Source organism: Typopeltis vanoorti, chromosome 2, assembly GCF_054136105.1.
Source record: "Typopeltis vanoorti isolate ZY-2024b chromosome 2, IOZ_Tvanoo_1.0, whole genome shotgun sequence".
NCBI lineage: Eukaryota > Metazoa > Arthropoda > Arachnida > Uropygi > Thelyphonidae > Typopeltis > Typopeltis vanoorti.
Window position 1 is genome coordinate 31067210 of NC_143550.1, and position 16687 is coordinate 31083896.

Consider the following 16687-nt stretch of genomic DNA (forward strand, 5'->3'; position numbering starts at 1 on the left):
TTTTCAAATATATTCCAGTCGGATCTGCAAAGGTTCCGTCTAGCAGTTGGTGTTCCACTGATGATCAGGATTGATGTACCTATCACTACTAATGTAGGACAATACTGGCTGTTAAGGAATCTGTTGAGGATGGTTTTGATTGTTGGCAGAGGGTGGTCTTCAGAGTCTTTAGAGACTATGCACAGATCAGGGGGGGGTGTAGGTTCTATTCCATCTGGCTGAGTGAAGAGTGCCTTCTTGCTTGGTGTCGCAGATCAAATACAGGTTATATGTATCCATCCAGTTACCTAGATTATTCTCATCCTGGTTGTTAAAGGAATAGTCCCACATGGTATGATGAGAGTTGAAGTCACCAACATAGATAGCAGGGTGAGGTGGTGGCCGGTCCATCTAGTCAGGCCAGGATTGCGATGGTAGTTTGTAGACATTGTATATTGGTGGTATTTTGAATTTTAATACCTATGGAGTATTCTGCTTCAGGCATGAACTGGGTTATGTCCTTGAGACTAGGCTGGATGTAGGTTGCCAGGCCATGCTTGGGATGGCAGTTATAAGACACAAGAAGTAGTCCACCTGGGATCTTTAGTCTATTGAGAGCTGTGTCAGGCATGTGGGTTTCCTGCTATACCAGTGATCTGATACACACCTGGCATAATAGTTTGGACACAAGAAGACTTGGACAAATTGGACCACAAAACTAGAAAATTAATGACTATGCATCATCCATTACATTCACAAAGTGATGTGGACCAGTTGTACCTACCAAGCAGAATAGGTCGATGGGGTCTGCTGCCAATGAGGCAGATTGTGGAAGAAGAAAAAACTAGTTTAAAAAGTTACATTGACAATAACTCTGAGCAAATACTTCACACAATTACACAAGAGGAGTTTCTAAAAGCAACAGGAAACAAATCTGATTACAAAAAGGAAAATAACCGATATGTGCGCTGGAAAAATAAATCTTTGCATGGCCAATTTCTTCGAGATATTGAGGAAAAAATTGACGTGAACAAGACATGGCAATGGTTACAATATGGATATGTTAAAAAAGAAAAAGGAGGATTTATTCTAGCAGCTGAAGAACAGACATTACAAACTAATGCAATCAAAGCAAAAATTTTGAACATCAATAATAACAGCAAAATGTAGATTATGCGATCAGAAAGATGATACTGTAGATTATCTAATCAGTGCCTGCAGCAAGCTAGCTCAAACTGATTATAAACACAACCATGATCAAGTGGCCAAAATAATTCATTGGCATGTATGCAAAAAATATGGCTTTCCTACTTCTGATAACTGGTGGCAGCATAAAATACAGACAATATTGGAAAATGAAACAGCAAACGTTCTCTGGGACTTTAGAATATAAACTGAATCGGCATTTGGAACACAATAGACCTGACATCACAATTATCAAACATCGACAGCTTTAGATTATTGATATCGCACAACCCAGCGATAACAACCTTTAACAACAAAGAACTGAAAAAAATTACTAAATATCGAGATCTGACAATCAAGGTTGGCCGGCTGTGGCTAAAAACACCAAAATCATCCCAATAGTTAATGTTGCACTTAGTGCAATTTCAAAGAAGCTATCCAACTATTTACAGCAGTTAAACATCATTGAAGTGACCCCATATGATCTACAAAAAACAGCATTACTTGGAACAGTCCATATTTTACGATGCTACCAGACAGACTATTCTTAGATTCTTGGGCAGATTCTGAATTGATCTGCATCCCCAGTCAAATTGCTGATTAAATAATATCTTGTTTTGAATGTGTATCAATTATGTGAATAAAGTAATAATAATAATAATAATAATAATAATAATAATAATAATAATAATAATAATGTAAGTTCATTCTAATTTCTTTTTTAATGGGGGATTTAATGTTATTGCCATGCTTGCCGTTAATGGTATCTGCTCAATTTCCAAGTTTTTCTTGGAACTCTCGAATCTGCATTCTGTAGTCTTAGATCAAATGTTGATTCCTATCTCTTTGATCTATATGAGATGGAGGAGGTACCCTCCATCAATGAGTCTTTGGACTCCTTTTGGAGGTGTCATGTAATAATAATAAATATGATAAAACCAGTTTTAACACTACTGGATACTACTCTTAGCTTGATATTTTTACTTATTTCTTTCTTATGCAATAACAATTTATTCATCCAGCTTCTTAGCATAGAAGCTACAAATTGTGCTTAGATGGCTAAAATGTGTAAGCATTTCTATATCACTATTGATATAGAAATTTTCAGAGATGAGTATTCTAAATTCCTGTTACAAAATATATAGCAGACTTTTAAATAATAAACTAATAAATTATTCTGAAAACTTTATTTTAGAAGTACAAAATGGATTTAGAAAAGGACGATCACGTATAGACCCAGCCTTTTGCCTAAAATTAATAACAGAGACACATATACCAGTCCTCTCTTGTCACACATTCTTGCTATTATGCTATTCAATATCACCGCTCTTCTGCTCAGCTCATCATTATCATATCTAGGCAACATGCACACTATTTTCTCTCTCTCTGTCTTCTTCCGTACAGTCTCAAGCAAAAATCTCATATCTCTCGCTGCCCGACTTACATTACCACTCAAGTCATTCGTTCCTACCATCACAATCATCTCATCCAACCTTTCACCTCTCTTAATTGCCATAGCCACCCTTTCTATTGTTCCTCTTGGCAAACACTCTTCACGCATCCTATCTTGAACACCACGGATCATTGAGTCACCATACATTATACCTCTTACCATTCCCTCTCTCCTATTGTTTCCATTCTCTCCTCTTCTTTCATTCCCTCTCCTCTACTGCTATTCTCTCTTCTAGCATTCCCATACCTCTCTCTCCAACTGTTTCCATTCTCTCCTCTTCTAGCATTCCCATACCTCTCTCTCCAACTGTTTCCATTCTCTCCTCTTCTAGCACTCGCATACATCTCTCTCATTCCCTCTCTCCTACTGTTTCCATTTTCTCCACTTCTAGCACTTCCATATCCCTCTCTCATTCTGTCTCTCCTACTGTTTCCATCCTCTCGTCTTCTAGCATTCCCATACCTCTCTCTCATTCCGTCTCTCTTACTGTTTCCATCCTCTCGTCTGCTAGCATTCCTATACCTCTCTCTCATTCCCTCTCTTCTACAGTTTCCATTCTCTCCTCTTCTAGCACCCCCATACCTCTCACTCATACTCACTAAATTCTCTCTCTCTCTCTCTCTCTCTCTCCTACTCTGATTCTCCTTGCATTTATCTCTTCCATTCTCCTAATCTTATCTTTCATACTTCTGCTCTCATTCACAAGACATTCCACCTCCTCTTTCAACTCATCTATTTCCCTCTGCAGGTCAGTCACTCTTAATCTAAATTCACTCTCCCAAACAAAACCATCTCCTAAACTTTCACAGTCACTCACACCTTCCACACTATCAACCAAGGAGTCCGACAGGGATGTACCCTTTCAGCAATTCTTTTTAATATTTATTTAAATGAAATAATAGTAAAATGGAATAAAAATTTCCATCAAAGTATTAAACTTTCTCTGAAGATAACTTACAGAAAGGTATTTTAAAAATTTAAATGAGAGCCAAAGATTATGGAATGACAGTATCAACAGAAAAAAAAAAAAAATTGGCCTTTAAAGGACAAGTTCAGTAAGAACTAAAATAGCAATAGATAAATGAATTCACTTGTAAAATCTTGTTAACTACTTAGGATGCATGATTACATATGAAAATGAAAAAGATATAAACCTAAAAATTGCAAACTATTGACAGGTGTAATTAACTCTATATTTAAACCTAACCTAGTTCAAAAACAAACCAGACTAAAAATATACAATACATTAGCCCTACCAGTCCTATTGTATGGAAGTGAAATCTGGACAATAAAACAAAAGGACAAAATTAATAGCAGCTGAAATGAAGTTTATGAGAAAAACTGCAAAGTATACTCAGTTTGATCACAAAGTGGACGACAAACAATATTAAACAGGAGCTACATGCGAAAAAGAGGCTATGGAAGAGATATAAGGAGACAGGTGAAGAGAAGATGCATGAAGAAAATAAGACACAGGCTAGAAGACTAGTATGGTAAGGAAGGCGAAACTGGAATATGTGAAAAGATTGACCCTTAGATCCAAGGAAAATCCTAGGAAATTTTTTAGCTATGTGGCCAGTAGGAGGAGAAATGACTGTGGAAGAATGACATTGTGGGATAAAAATGGGAATAGAGTGACTGATACAGAGGACATAGTGGAATTGTTCAATGAACACTTTATTGGAGTATTTCATCCTAGAGGAGTCAGTTTTAATGCTAGAGGGATTATGAAAGGAAACTGTGAGCAAGAGGGTGAGGTGTGGTTTCTTTGCGTGGAGGGTGGTTGAGCCGTGGAATGCATTGCCTGATGGAGTAGTGAGGGCGAGAACAGTCAATGAGTTTAAGGAGTGGTATGATAGACTTTGTGTTTTTTAGGGGGGGGACCTCCCTCGATGAATCTTGATAGACTTGTATTTCTTAGAAAGGACCTTCCACGATGAGTTTTTTGACTCCATTGGAGGCCTGAATAATAATAATAATAATAAAGAAATGAAGACATTATGAAAGAATTAAACCAGGAATCAGTAATAGAAAAAATTTTTAAAACATAAACATAAATGGATGGAATACGTTGAAAGAATGAAAACAGAAAGATTACAGAACAAGCCTTAAATTACAAACCACTAGGAATAAAAAAAAAACAGGACGTGGTCTTAAGAAATTCAATGATGGCTTCTAAGGCTGGACCAGGCCTAAATCCTTGACAAGCATAATGATGATGATGATGATGATTTTCAGACCAGATTGGTCACAGGTATTATTTAATTTGGCTAAAGACCACTGCAGCAGACTTATTTATCTAATCTAATTTACTTTAGAGTAAAGAATTTCACTCTAAATAAATATTGCCAGATTAGGTTATAAAATACATAATGTTAGGTTAAAACTCTCCTATTTGAATATCAGGTTTAATAGGTTATACTACTTCCATAATAGTCCAAAGATTATGGATTATAATTTACAGAATGTAAATAATGGTGGAGGTAGTGTAAAACTCTGCCTTAAGCATGATTTAACATCAAGCCATCTTACTGCACATTCTTTATTTCTAATCACTGATATACAACTTATGTATAAACCATTTTTTGCTCTATATAAGGTTCCATTTTATACCACACAGATTTAGTGTCTAGAACAATTTTTCTTATGGTATCTTATTATATGCTTTTTCAGAGATCATGAAAGATTTGAGTGAATAGAGAGAATGAATCAGATCGAGTGGGAAGTGATGTGGATGAGCGGGAGAGTAAGACAGGAGAGATTGAAGAGGTGGTTATGAATGGGGAAGTGAGTGGTATGAGTATAGTAAATGAGAGAATGGGTGTGCAAGAGGAGCAGGGAAACGGGGAGGATTAGGGTGGACAGGGGTACACAGCTTGAGAAAGGTGGATGCTCCCAGAGGAGGTGAGTATATGTAGGCAGGAAAGGAATGAGATGACCAGGGATCAAGAGGAAACAGTTGGAATTGAAAAGGATTTTAAAATGAAGAAGCAGAAAGGGAAATGGCCCCAGATGAGCATGGAGAGATCACATCGAGTAAGTGGTATCAGTGAAACTAGCTGTAGATCCAGAAATGAGCTGTTGTGTTTGTATACAAATGCTAGAAGTATAAGAAACAAGGCAGATGAAATGTTGCACTAATTGCATCTGTTCACCCAAAAATTGTCGGAATAAGTGAGACATGGTTGGAAGAGGATGACATCCTGACAGGAATAGAGATGGAAGGGTATGATGTGTTTCGTGAGGACAGAAGGGGTAAAAAGAAAGTGGGAGAGTGCTATTGATGATAGAGAATGAGTTATGTCCATATAAAGTAGAGATGCAAGAGGGAAATAGTGCCAGTGGTTTTGAGGCAGTATGGTGTGAGATAGAGGTGAATGGAATCAAATACTTGGTGGGATGTTGTTATAGACAAGGTAATGTGGATGGTGGTGATAATGAAATGTACAATCAAATTAGCCAAGTAAATAAGAAAATGGTGATCATTATGGGTGATTTTAATTATGGCAATATAGACTGGAATAATGAGATAGCAACTGGAAGTAAAGAAAATGAGTTTTTGAGGGATAACTACCTCAGATAGTATGTAACAGAAGGCAAGGATTGAGGGTCTTGGATTTGGTCGTTTCATCAGAGAATGTAATTATAAATGAGGTGTCAAATCATCCACCAATCGGTGAGAGTGACCATGAGGTGATTACCTGGATGGTTGCCTGCAGTGCAAGGACCTCTGTGAGAAACTGGTATATGTGGATCTACAAGGGGGGTGATTATGAAGAGCTCAGAAGACAGCTTGCGGGTGTAGTGTGGAATGAGGAGTTAGCTGGAAAAGAGATCGATGCAGCTTGGGGGATTTTCAAAAACTGTTTAGTAGATGCAATGTCTAAATGTATTCCAAGGGTGAGAAGGTTAAATAAGATGGGTGTGAGATGGATGAATAAAGAGATTAAGCATGCGATACAGAGAAAAAGGGCATTGTGGAGGCAGCATAAGAGAAGTGGAAATAACCAATTTCATGAGGTCTACAAAGACCAGGCAAGGAGGGTGACTTGGTTGGTGAGAGTAGCTAAAGAGAGGTATGAACAGCAGTTAGCTAATGAAGCCAAAAAGAATCCTAGGGAGTTCTTTCGATATGTAGCCAGCAAAAGAAAGAATGATTATGGAAGGATGACATTGATTGGAGAAAATGGTATAAAGACAGCTGATGCAGAATGTGTGGTGGAGATACTTAATGAACAGTTCATAAAGATCTTTCAATCTTGTGAATGTGACTTCATGGAGGGATTGAGAGCAGTTGATGATGGGGAGGAAAGACTGACTGTAGGTGAGCAAGAGGTGTATCGGGAGTTGAGTAAACTAGATGTTAATAAGGCTGTGGGACTTGATAATATATCACCACGTATTCTGAAAGAATGTGCCAGGGAGTTGACACCTGCCTTGACATATTTTTTTAATATGAGTCTTGAACATGGTGAAGTTCCTAAGGAGTGGAAGGAGGGCAAAATTGTGCCACTTCATAAAGGAGGAGATCGAACTCAAGCATCAAACTATAGGCCTATCTGTGTGTGTCAGGTGTTGTGGTTAAGTTGTTGGAGAAGCTTGTGAGAACTAGGATCCAGAGTTGGGTTGGCAACAATGGTATTATCTTTGATGGACAGCATGGATTTGCTAAAGGGAAGTCATGTTTTAGTAATCTACTTACTTATTACAATAAAGTGACTGCTTCCTTGTACAGAGGAAAAGGATACACAGTAATATACTTGGATTTTGCAAAGGCTTTTGATAGAGTACCTCATGATAAGTTGACAGTCAAACTAGAGCAGATGGGGGTTGGATATTAGATTAGTGCACTGGATTGGAGATTGGCTATCTGATAAGTATCAACAAGTTGTGTATGGGGGAGTGATATAGACCCCTGAGGCACCAGTGGAGTGCCTCAGGGGTCTGTTTTAGGTCCATTAGAGTTTAGCTTGTATATTAATGATATAGGGGAAGATTTGGATGGAGATATTCAGTTGTTTGCAGATGATGCAAAGTTGGGACGAACCAAGAAGTGTAGTGAAGATGTTGTGGCCTTACAGGAAGACTTGAATAGATTGAGTGATTGGGCACGAAAATGGAAATGTGAATTCAATGTTGCAAAATGTAAGGTTTTAAAATTTGGAAAACAAAGATGGGATGCAGAATTTATGCTTGGTGAGAATATATTGTTGGAAGTAGAGGAAATAAGAGATCTGTGGGTGATAGTGGATAAGGATCTAAAATTTAGGGGACACATTGCCAAAATTGTGAAGACAACACAAAGGCTTCTGGGAATGATGCGGAGGACACTGATGTGTAGAAGTAGGGAGATTCTTGTTCCATTGTATAAGGCTTTGATTAGGCCATACATGGACTATTGTGCCCAAATTTGGTCACCTGGTTTTCAGAAGGACGAAGAGATGTTGGAAAGGGTCCAAAGGCGACCGACTAAGGTAGTTTCTAACCTCTGGAATGTAGAGTATGGGGAAAGATTGAGAAGATGTAATTTGCAGAGTCTGGTGGACAGGAGGAAGAGGTGGGGATATCATAGAGACCTACAAGTTAGTAAGGGGGTTGTTATAAGATCAATGGTGGAGAAGTTCTACAGAAAATAGTGGGAGATCGGGGTAGAACCAGAGGTCATCACTGGAAACTGTATAAAGAGGGTGTGAGTAGGGCAGTGAGAGGCAGGTTTTTTTCGTGCAGAGTTGTGAATGATTGGAATGCCTTGCCTGAGAATGTGATGTCTGCAAAGAGTTTGAATGTGTTTAAAACACGGTATGATGAGCTGTGTGTGTGATAAAAGGATCTCCCAGATGAGTCTTTGACTCCATGTGGTCTTCGGGTGGTAATAATAATAATAATAATAATAATAATAATAATAAAATAATACACTGAAATAAACCGGTATGAGGAGCTCTACTCCAACTGTACATTCAATTGATAGGTCTTCTGGATTATTGAGTGCTGCTACTGCAAAATTTTATTGGCATATTTGAACATTTCCAGTCAAATATCATATACTCCATCTGCATTTTCACATTTCAGGTTTCTGATATCTTTTTGTACCTCAAGTGCTAAGATATACTCCTATTGAAATAGCAAATTATATATCATTTCTACTTGGAAATTATCTTGATGGATATTTTCTATTATTCCTGTATGATTTGTTAGATAATTTAATAATTTTTCAAAGTAATGCCAGCCTGGTTTTGTGAGTGGATTGTATATTCCCCTCTCTGATGGCAACTAGTTGTGGGTTCAAATCTCCCTGTGGCCTTGGATGTTTATGATTGTCATCAGATGATAGATGAATTCATTGCTTGGTTTAAATTTAAACACTACTGTGTTTATTGGAGGCCTGAAGTGCTTTTGAAACACTGCCATGTCTGGTCTCTAGAGCAGGGTTTCCAAATTATATAATGTGTAGATTGCTCATAGTTCTAATACTAATGTTTACAATCTTTTATAGGTAGGAGTGACATTTAAAAACAAACAAAAAAAAAACACCTCTGAATATTTCTGAATAGAACTCTGAAAACTCTAATTTGAGACGTAGGATACATTTGTAGATAACAGCAGTATTCTATGTGGTTATCAGCATAAGTTTGTTAAAGGGAGATAATGTTTTAGTAACTTACTTGTGTACAATAACAAGGTGACAAATACCTTGTACAGGGGAGATGCATATACAGTGGTGTACTTGGATTTTGCAAAAGCTTTTGATAGACTGCTGAATGACAAGCTGTTAAATAAACAGAAACAGATGGAATTGGATAACAGACTTCTGAGTTGGATCAGTGACTGTCTGTCAGATAGGTATCAGAAAGTTGTATATGAGGAGTAAGTATCCTGAAGGAGGAAGGCAACTAGTGGTGTACTGCAGGGATCAGTTTTGGGAACATTGTTGTTCAATTTGTATGCTAATGATATTGGGATGGGTTTGCAGATGATGCAAAATTGGGGAGAGCGATGCAGATTCAAGCAGATGTAATGGCCTTACAGGAGACTTGAATAGATTGCACGAATCTGCAGGTAAGTGGAACTATTAGTTTAATGTTGCAAAGTGTAAGATTTTGAGATATAGGATGCAAAGAATGCAAATTGCACAACCTTGGGAATAGCAGGAGGAGGGGGGGAATATGATTGAAACATATAAGCCAGTCAGGGGATTGTTATCAGGTTGACATGGAAGAGATTTTTCATAGAATGGGAGAGGAGGAGGGTAGAACAAGAGGCTATTGATAGAAACTCTATAAGGATGGTGTGGGTAGAGGAATGAGGTAAAGGTTCTTTGCATGGTGATTGGCTAGTGAGTGGAATGCATTGTCTGAGTGTGTTTTGAATGCATTGAATTAGTTTAAGGCATGGTTGGATGAGTATTGTGTGCAATACTGTGTTCCTCCCAAAATGAGTGTCTGACTCCATGGAGGTTAGATGTTAATAATAATAATAATAGTAACCAGAACATTATGCTAGCTATTGCTCACTAATAAATGCTTTTTCTGTTAAACTTCATATGTTCTCTGTTCTTAGATTTTTTAAGCTTTCTTTAGCAGCATCTAAAACATGCTATCTTCCTGATATCTATTTTCTATATGCTTTCCAAAATTTTCCAGTGTCATTGGATTAAAAAATAAGAGTGGGGAGAGTGGAAAGTTTGAATGATTGTGAAGTTTTGGGGGGAATGGTCTTAATTGGGAGGATGATTGGCAAGTAAGAGTGGCTCACTTACAGAGAGAGATAGATGATCTGAAAGAGAGATGGAATGTCTTGGGAATGAGCTGAAAAGCGTGAAAGATGAGATTAGGAGAATGGAAGAGATGAATGCAAGGTGAATCAGAGTAGGAGTGAGAGTGTTATGGGAATGATAGAAGAGGAGAGAATAGAAACAGTAGAAGAGAGGGAATGAGAGAAAGTTATAGGAAGGATAAGAAGAGAGAATAGAAACAGTTGGAAAAAGGGAATGAGAAGAATGTGAGGGAGTGCTGGAACCAAGGATAAAGTGATGCCAGGACAGCACGTAAGTAGGGGAACACAGAGAGAAAGTGTTACAGAAGAGAGAGAGAGAGAGAGTGAGGGATGCAGGTGAGCAATCAAGGAGCAGAGTGGTAAGAGGTGTGATGTATGGATACTTGATCTGTGGTGTGCAAGAGATAGTATGCCAGAGGAGTGTTTACCTAGAGCATGGGTGTTCAACCCGTCGATTGCGATCGACCGGTCAATTGCAGAGCGATTTTTGGTCAATCTCTTGTGTATTCCTCCTTACTTACAAATTTAATTAAAACTAAAAAATAAACTTTGTTTGTAGCGGTATAGTTTGTATTAGATGTTTTTACAAATAACTCTTTTGAAGCTAACTGTATATACTGCTTTAATAAGAATATGTTAGTGTTAAAAACAAAGGCAATGTTTTTGTCGCCGAAGCTGTACATGGCGGCATTAGAAAGATTGTTATTGAAACTTGTATGAGAAAGGCTTGCAGGCTTTAAGTGTAAACATCTCTGAGGTCAGTCAGAAAGAGTTCAAACAACTTTCCGATGGCCGGCAACTTGCAATCAAAAGAAAGCGAAGGAGAACAAAAGGCGAGCCGAACTTTAAACTTAAGATGAAAGACTCATACCGATTCTTTGGGGGTTGCTAAACTTCATGCGAGGTCTCAGAGGAGGCCTAATAAAAAGAGGCTGAAGCAAGCAGAAGGGGTTCTGGTTCCAGAATTGCTGTCAGAGAGGATGCCGCCCGGTCCAGAGTCACCATCAGAGAGACTGCCTGCATCCACTTTGCTTGAGAGAGGAGTTTCCCGCTTCCAGAAAGGAGCTTCTCGGTTCGAGATGTCGCTAGAGAGAGAGAGAGACTACTTCTAGGCAGCAGACAAGGTTTCATGCCAAAAGGAAAAGTTCCAATTGCCGGAGAAAAGTTTCAGGCCAGGTTAATGTCAGACATTCACCAGTGTGTTCCGTTTTCATTACAATTTGATCAAACGACTTCACTGATATTGCTCAGTTAATGGTATTTATTTGCATGGTATTTCAAGATTATTCAAGTAAAGAAGAACTTTTGAAAATTATACCATTATTGGAAAGGACTAGGGGAGAAGACATTTTTTCGGCATTTGATGAATTTGTGAAACAACACAAACTTCCGCTTTTTAAACTTGTGTCTATTACTACTGATGGTGCTCCTGCAATGATAGGTAATAAATCAGGCTTCATTTCATTATGTAAAAACGATGACAACTATCCTGATTTTTTAACGTACCACTGTATTATTCACCAACAAGTACTGTGTAGTAAATGATTAAAAACAAAAGATGTTTTGGATATTACATTTAAAATTGTAAATTCTGTTCGAGGAAAAACCCTGCAATGGCAGTTATTTAAATTTAAGGCAGATGATGATAGGGAACTTCTGTTGTACAATAATGTTTGCTGGCTCAGCAGAAGTCAATTTTTTAGAAAGATTTATTGTATTAATTAACGATATAAAAATTTTCTTGATGAAAAAGGAGATATTTATCTACAATCGAGTGATAAAAGATGGTTGTTACACTTATCATTTTTAGTAGATTTCTGTACGAAATTAAGCAATTTAAATTTAGAGTTACAAGGCAGAGATAAAAATTTAATTGACATGTTAAGTTCAATAAAATCTTTCCAACAATACTTACTTTTATTAAAGAAAAATATAAATGACTGCGAATTTAGACATCTCCCATATTTATTAAAATTGTTTGAACAAAATCAAGAAATGCTTCACTATGATTTAAAAGAATTTATTCGTGAAATAGAATTAGTTGAGGAAGAAATAAATTCAAGATTTAAAGATTTTAATAAAACTGAAATGATTATATCTTTTATCAATAATCCATTTCAAGAAAACTTGAACATCACAGAAATTTCAAATAAAATTAGTGGGCTGTTTGATATAAATCAAGCTGAAGTAGAACTTGAGATAATAAACATTCAGAATAGTTTGCATTTAAAATCAATAAACAATTGGAAGTATGCACATGAAAAATTCCCAATATTAACTGATATTGCGCAAAAAATTCTGTCGTGTTTCAGATAGACATACTTGTCAGAATCCGCTATTTCAAATATGACCGTCATTAATAATCAATTAAGAAACCAAATTACAAATGATCATTTGGGTGATTGTCTGGGATTGGCCACTTCTTCATATCAACTTGACTATGAAAATATTGTCCAAAAAATGTCCCAACAATGCCAAATTTCACATTAACTTTTTTTTTTTTTTTTTTTAATCAACCAGCATTTCCTGTAACTTGTGAGTTTGTAATCAATCTGTTGTTTTTACTAACTTTGGTTTTCCAAAATAGAGAAATAAATATTTTATTCCAATATATATATATATATATATATATATATATATATATTATTATTATTTTTTTTTGTATTAAAATATTTGCTGTATTAAAAGAATTAAAAGTGATAAATAAATTTTTAAATACACAAATAAAGTTTTTAGTTGTGTATTTTTTTTAGTTGTTTATTTGTGCGTAATCAGATATCAGGTTGGGGGAACGTGATCTATATAAGAGAGTAGATCACCGAATAACTTTTCATATAGAAAAGTAGCTTGCATAGTAAAAAAGGTTGAACACCACTGGCCTATAGGAACAATAGAAAGTGTGGCTATGGCAATTAAGCGGGTGAAAGGGTGGATAAGATGATTGTGATGGTGGGCACGAATGACTTGAGAGGCAGTGTAAATTGGGTGGCAAGAGATCTGTGATTCATGCTTGAGGTTGTACAAAACAAAATGCAGAGAGGAAAGATTGTGTGTTGCTTGGGTATGATAATGATGAGTTGAGCAGAAGAGCAGTAATAATGAATAGCATAATAGCCAGAATGTATCAGTACAGAGGATTGGAATATGTGGATGCTTGGAGAGGACAGAAAGGAACCGTATGCGAGAGACCGCTTGCGTTTGAATGAGGAAGGACGTAGGCATCTGGAGAGATTGATGTTTTCTGAACGAATCGGTGTGTCAATGCAGGGAAACTAGAATTCCCAGGGTGGATGGTAGCAGGGGTGGCCTCTTGTGGGAATGGGTGCTTGAGGGAAGGGGGACAACATCAGATAATGCTGAGTCCAGTGGCACACGGAGGAAGATAATGATAGATATAGAAACAGTGATATTTTTATGCTTTATACTAACGCCAGGAGTATCCAGAATAAATGAGATGAATTGGTGGTGCTAATAGCATCAGCCTGGCCAAAGATTATTGGGATCTCTGAGACTTAGTTGATAGAAGATGATACAAAAATAGGAATAGAAGTAGCAGGATATAAAAGGAAGGGAAAATGCAGTGGTACTAATGGTTTTGAAAGCATATGGTGTGAGGTAGAGGTGGGCAAGACAGGATATTTAGTGGGGTATTGCTACAAACCAAGGAGCACAGAGAGTGGGGAGCAGGAGATATTTAGGCAGTTGAGCTTGGCAAGTGCAAGAAGAATGATTGTTATGGGAGATTTTAACTACAGCAGTATAAATTGGGAAGAGTAAAATGCATGTAGTAATAAGGGATTGGAATTTTTAGAATTCTTGAGAGACAAATGTCTTAGGCAACATGCAATAGAGGGAGAAAAGGGATCATATGTGGAATTATAAAGTGGGTGATTATAATAGTCTTAGATATCAACTTGAGGCAGTTCCATGGAAGGTGGAACTGGAAGGCCAGGATATCATTAGTGGTTGGGAAATTATGAAGGGAATATTTGTTAGTAGCAATAGTAAGCTTTATTCCACAAGTGAAGAAGAGGACACAATTTGGTGTAAAGTGGATGACAAACAATATCAATCACCGTGCGATTAGCCTAGTGGCTTTGTCCTGTAAGTGACGACCATATGCAACCATATGCCTGGGGAAAGGAGTGTCCTAGGTTTGATTCCTGTCAACGACGTGAGGAGCTCAAGGATCTTCCTCAGCCATAGCCAAGTTAGCCGGTCTTGGGTGTGGACAGCAGGGTTTTTTCTGCCAGTTTACTGGTGTTTTTCATCCTGCAAGCAGGCAAACCGGTCTGAGGACACACACGTTTTACAGTCAGGAATGCTGACCCAGCCATAGGTCTGATTCGTCAGCCTATGCCGGTTCCGGAGCCCGGATAAAATTTGGGGGGGGGGGCACTAAATGGTACTGTGAACTCCCATAAAAAGGGGGAACGCTGTATTATCGCACTGAATTTATTTAATATCAATCAGGAACTGCAGGTGAAAAAGAGGTTATGGAAGAGAATTAAGAAGAGGGGTTGAGAGCAGATTCATGAAGAATATAAAACTCAGATAAGGAGAGTGACTAGTATGGTAAGGAAGGTGAAACTGGAATATGAGAAGAGATTAGCCCTAAGATCCAAAGAAAATCCTAGGGAATTTTTTTTAGCAATGTGGCCAGTAGGAGGAGAAATGATTGTGGAAGAATGACATTGTGGGATAAAAATGGGAATAGATGCAGAGGACATAGTGGAGTTGTTCAATGAACACTTTATTGGAGAATTTCATCCTGGAGAAGTTTTAATACTAGAATAGGGCAGATTCGAGGTTTAGAGGAGAGTGTGTTTCAAGTTCCAAACACTGAGTACTCTGGATGTCAGTAAAGCTGTGGGATTGGATGGTATTTCACCACGGGTTTTGAGAGAATGTGCTAAAGAACTGACAGTTCCGTTCATCTGGCTTTTCAATGAAAGTCTGGCTGTGGGAAAGGTACCCAAGTAATGGAAGGAAGGTAAGATACTGCCATTGTATAAGGATGGTAGCAGACTGGAAGTCTCTAATTATAGGACAGTTTGCGTTTCATCAGTAGTTATTAATATCTTGGAGAAAGTAGTGAGGGACCATATACAGCATTGGGAAGATGAGGATAATGTTATCTGTGAGAGTCAACACTTATTTGTTAAGGGGTGCTCTTGCTTTAGTCATATGATTGCCTTTTATAATATAGTAACAAGAGCAGTTGATGAAGGAAAGGCATATACTGCCATTTTTCTGGATTTGGCGAAGGCATTTGACATGGTGCCACATGATAAGCTGATATTTAAGTTGCAGCCCATGGGTTTAGATGTCGGGTTAGTCAACTGGATTCAGGATTGGCTGTCTTATATGTATCAGAGTGTTGTGTATTGTGGGACAACATCACAGATTTCAGTACTGGAACCTATATTCTCTAACCTTTATATCATTGACATTGTCAATGGATTTCAGGGGGATATTCAGTTGTTTTCAGATGGCGTGGGAAGGGTTATTAGTAATAGTGCAGATGTGACAGCCCTGCAAGAGAATTTGAATAAATTAGACAAATGGGCAAATGAATGGGGGTGTCGGTTTAATTCAGCTAAATGTAAAGCACAAATTCCGGAAAACTTAAGCAATTAGGGTTGAAGCAAGTGAGTTTATTTGAAGGCACCCATAAGGTGACTGAGTTTGAGAATGACCAAGTGTGGAATCTAGTCTCTCAAGCAGAAATATTGAATAGGGTAGTCAATATAGGAAGTAAAGGTAGATGGAGGACTAAAGTGATGCTGCAGTTTCTATATACTAATGCCAGAATTATAAGGAACAATAAGGAGGATTTTTTGGCACAGGTTGTGATTTGCAATCTTGCCAAAGTTATAGGCATTAGTGAGACTTGGCTAACAGCAGATGATGTAGTTACATGGATTGAATGTGAAGGGTTTAGTATTTTCAGGGAAGATAGAAAAGATAGGTTGGGGGGGAAGGGGAGGAGTACCTGATGATAGCAGATGAATTGCAGCCAAAAACAATAGGAGACAGTAGGTATGTTGGCTGTTCATTTAAAACAATCTGGTGTGAGATTAATAGCAGCAAGACAAAATATATAGTTGGAATGATCTGGAAGACATACATTGCCAAATTATGACAATGAGTACAGGTTGAGTGATTATTATGGGAGACTTCAACTATGAAGATATAAAATGGAAGGAAGAAAGATCACATGGCAGGATGGAAATGGAATTTATACACCTGCCAAGAGATAATCACTAAAGGCAGCATAGTGGGAAAGTATTGGAC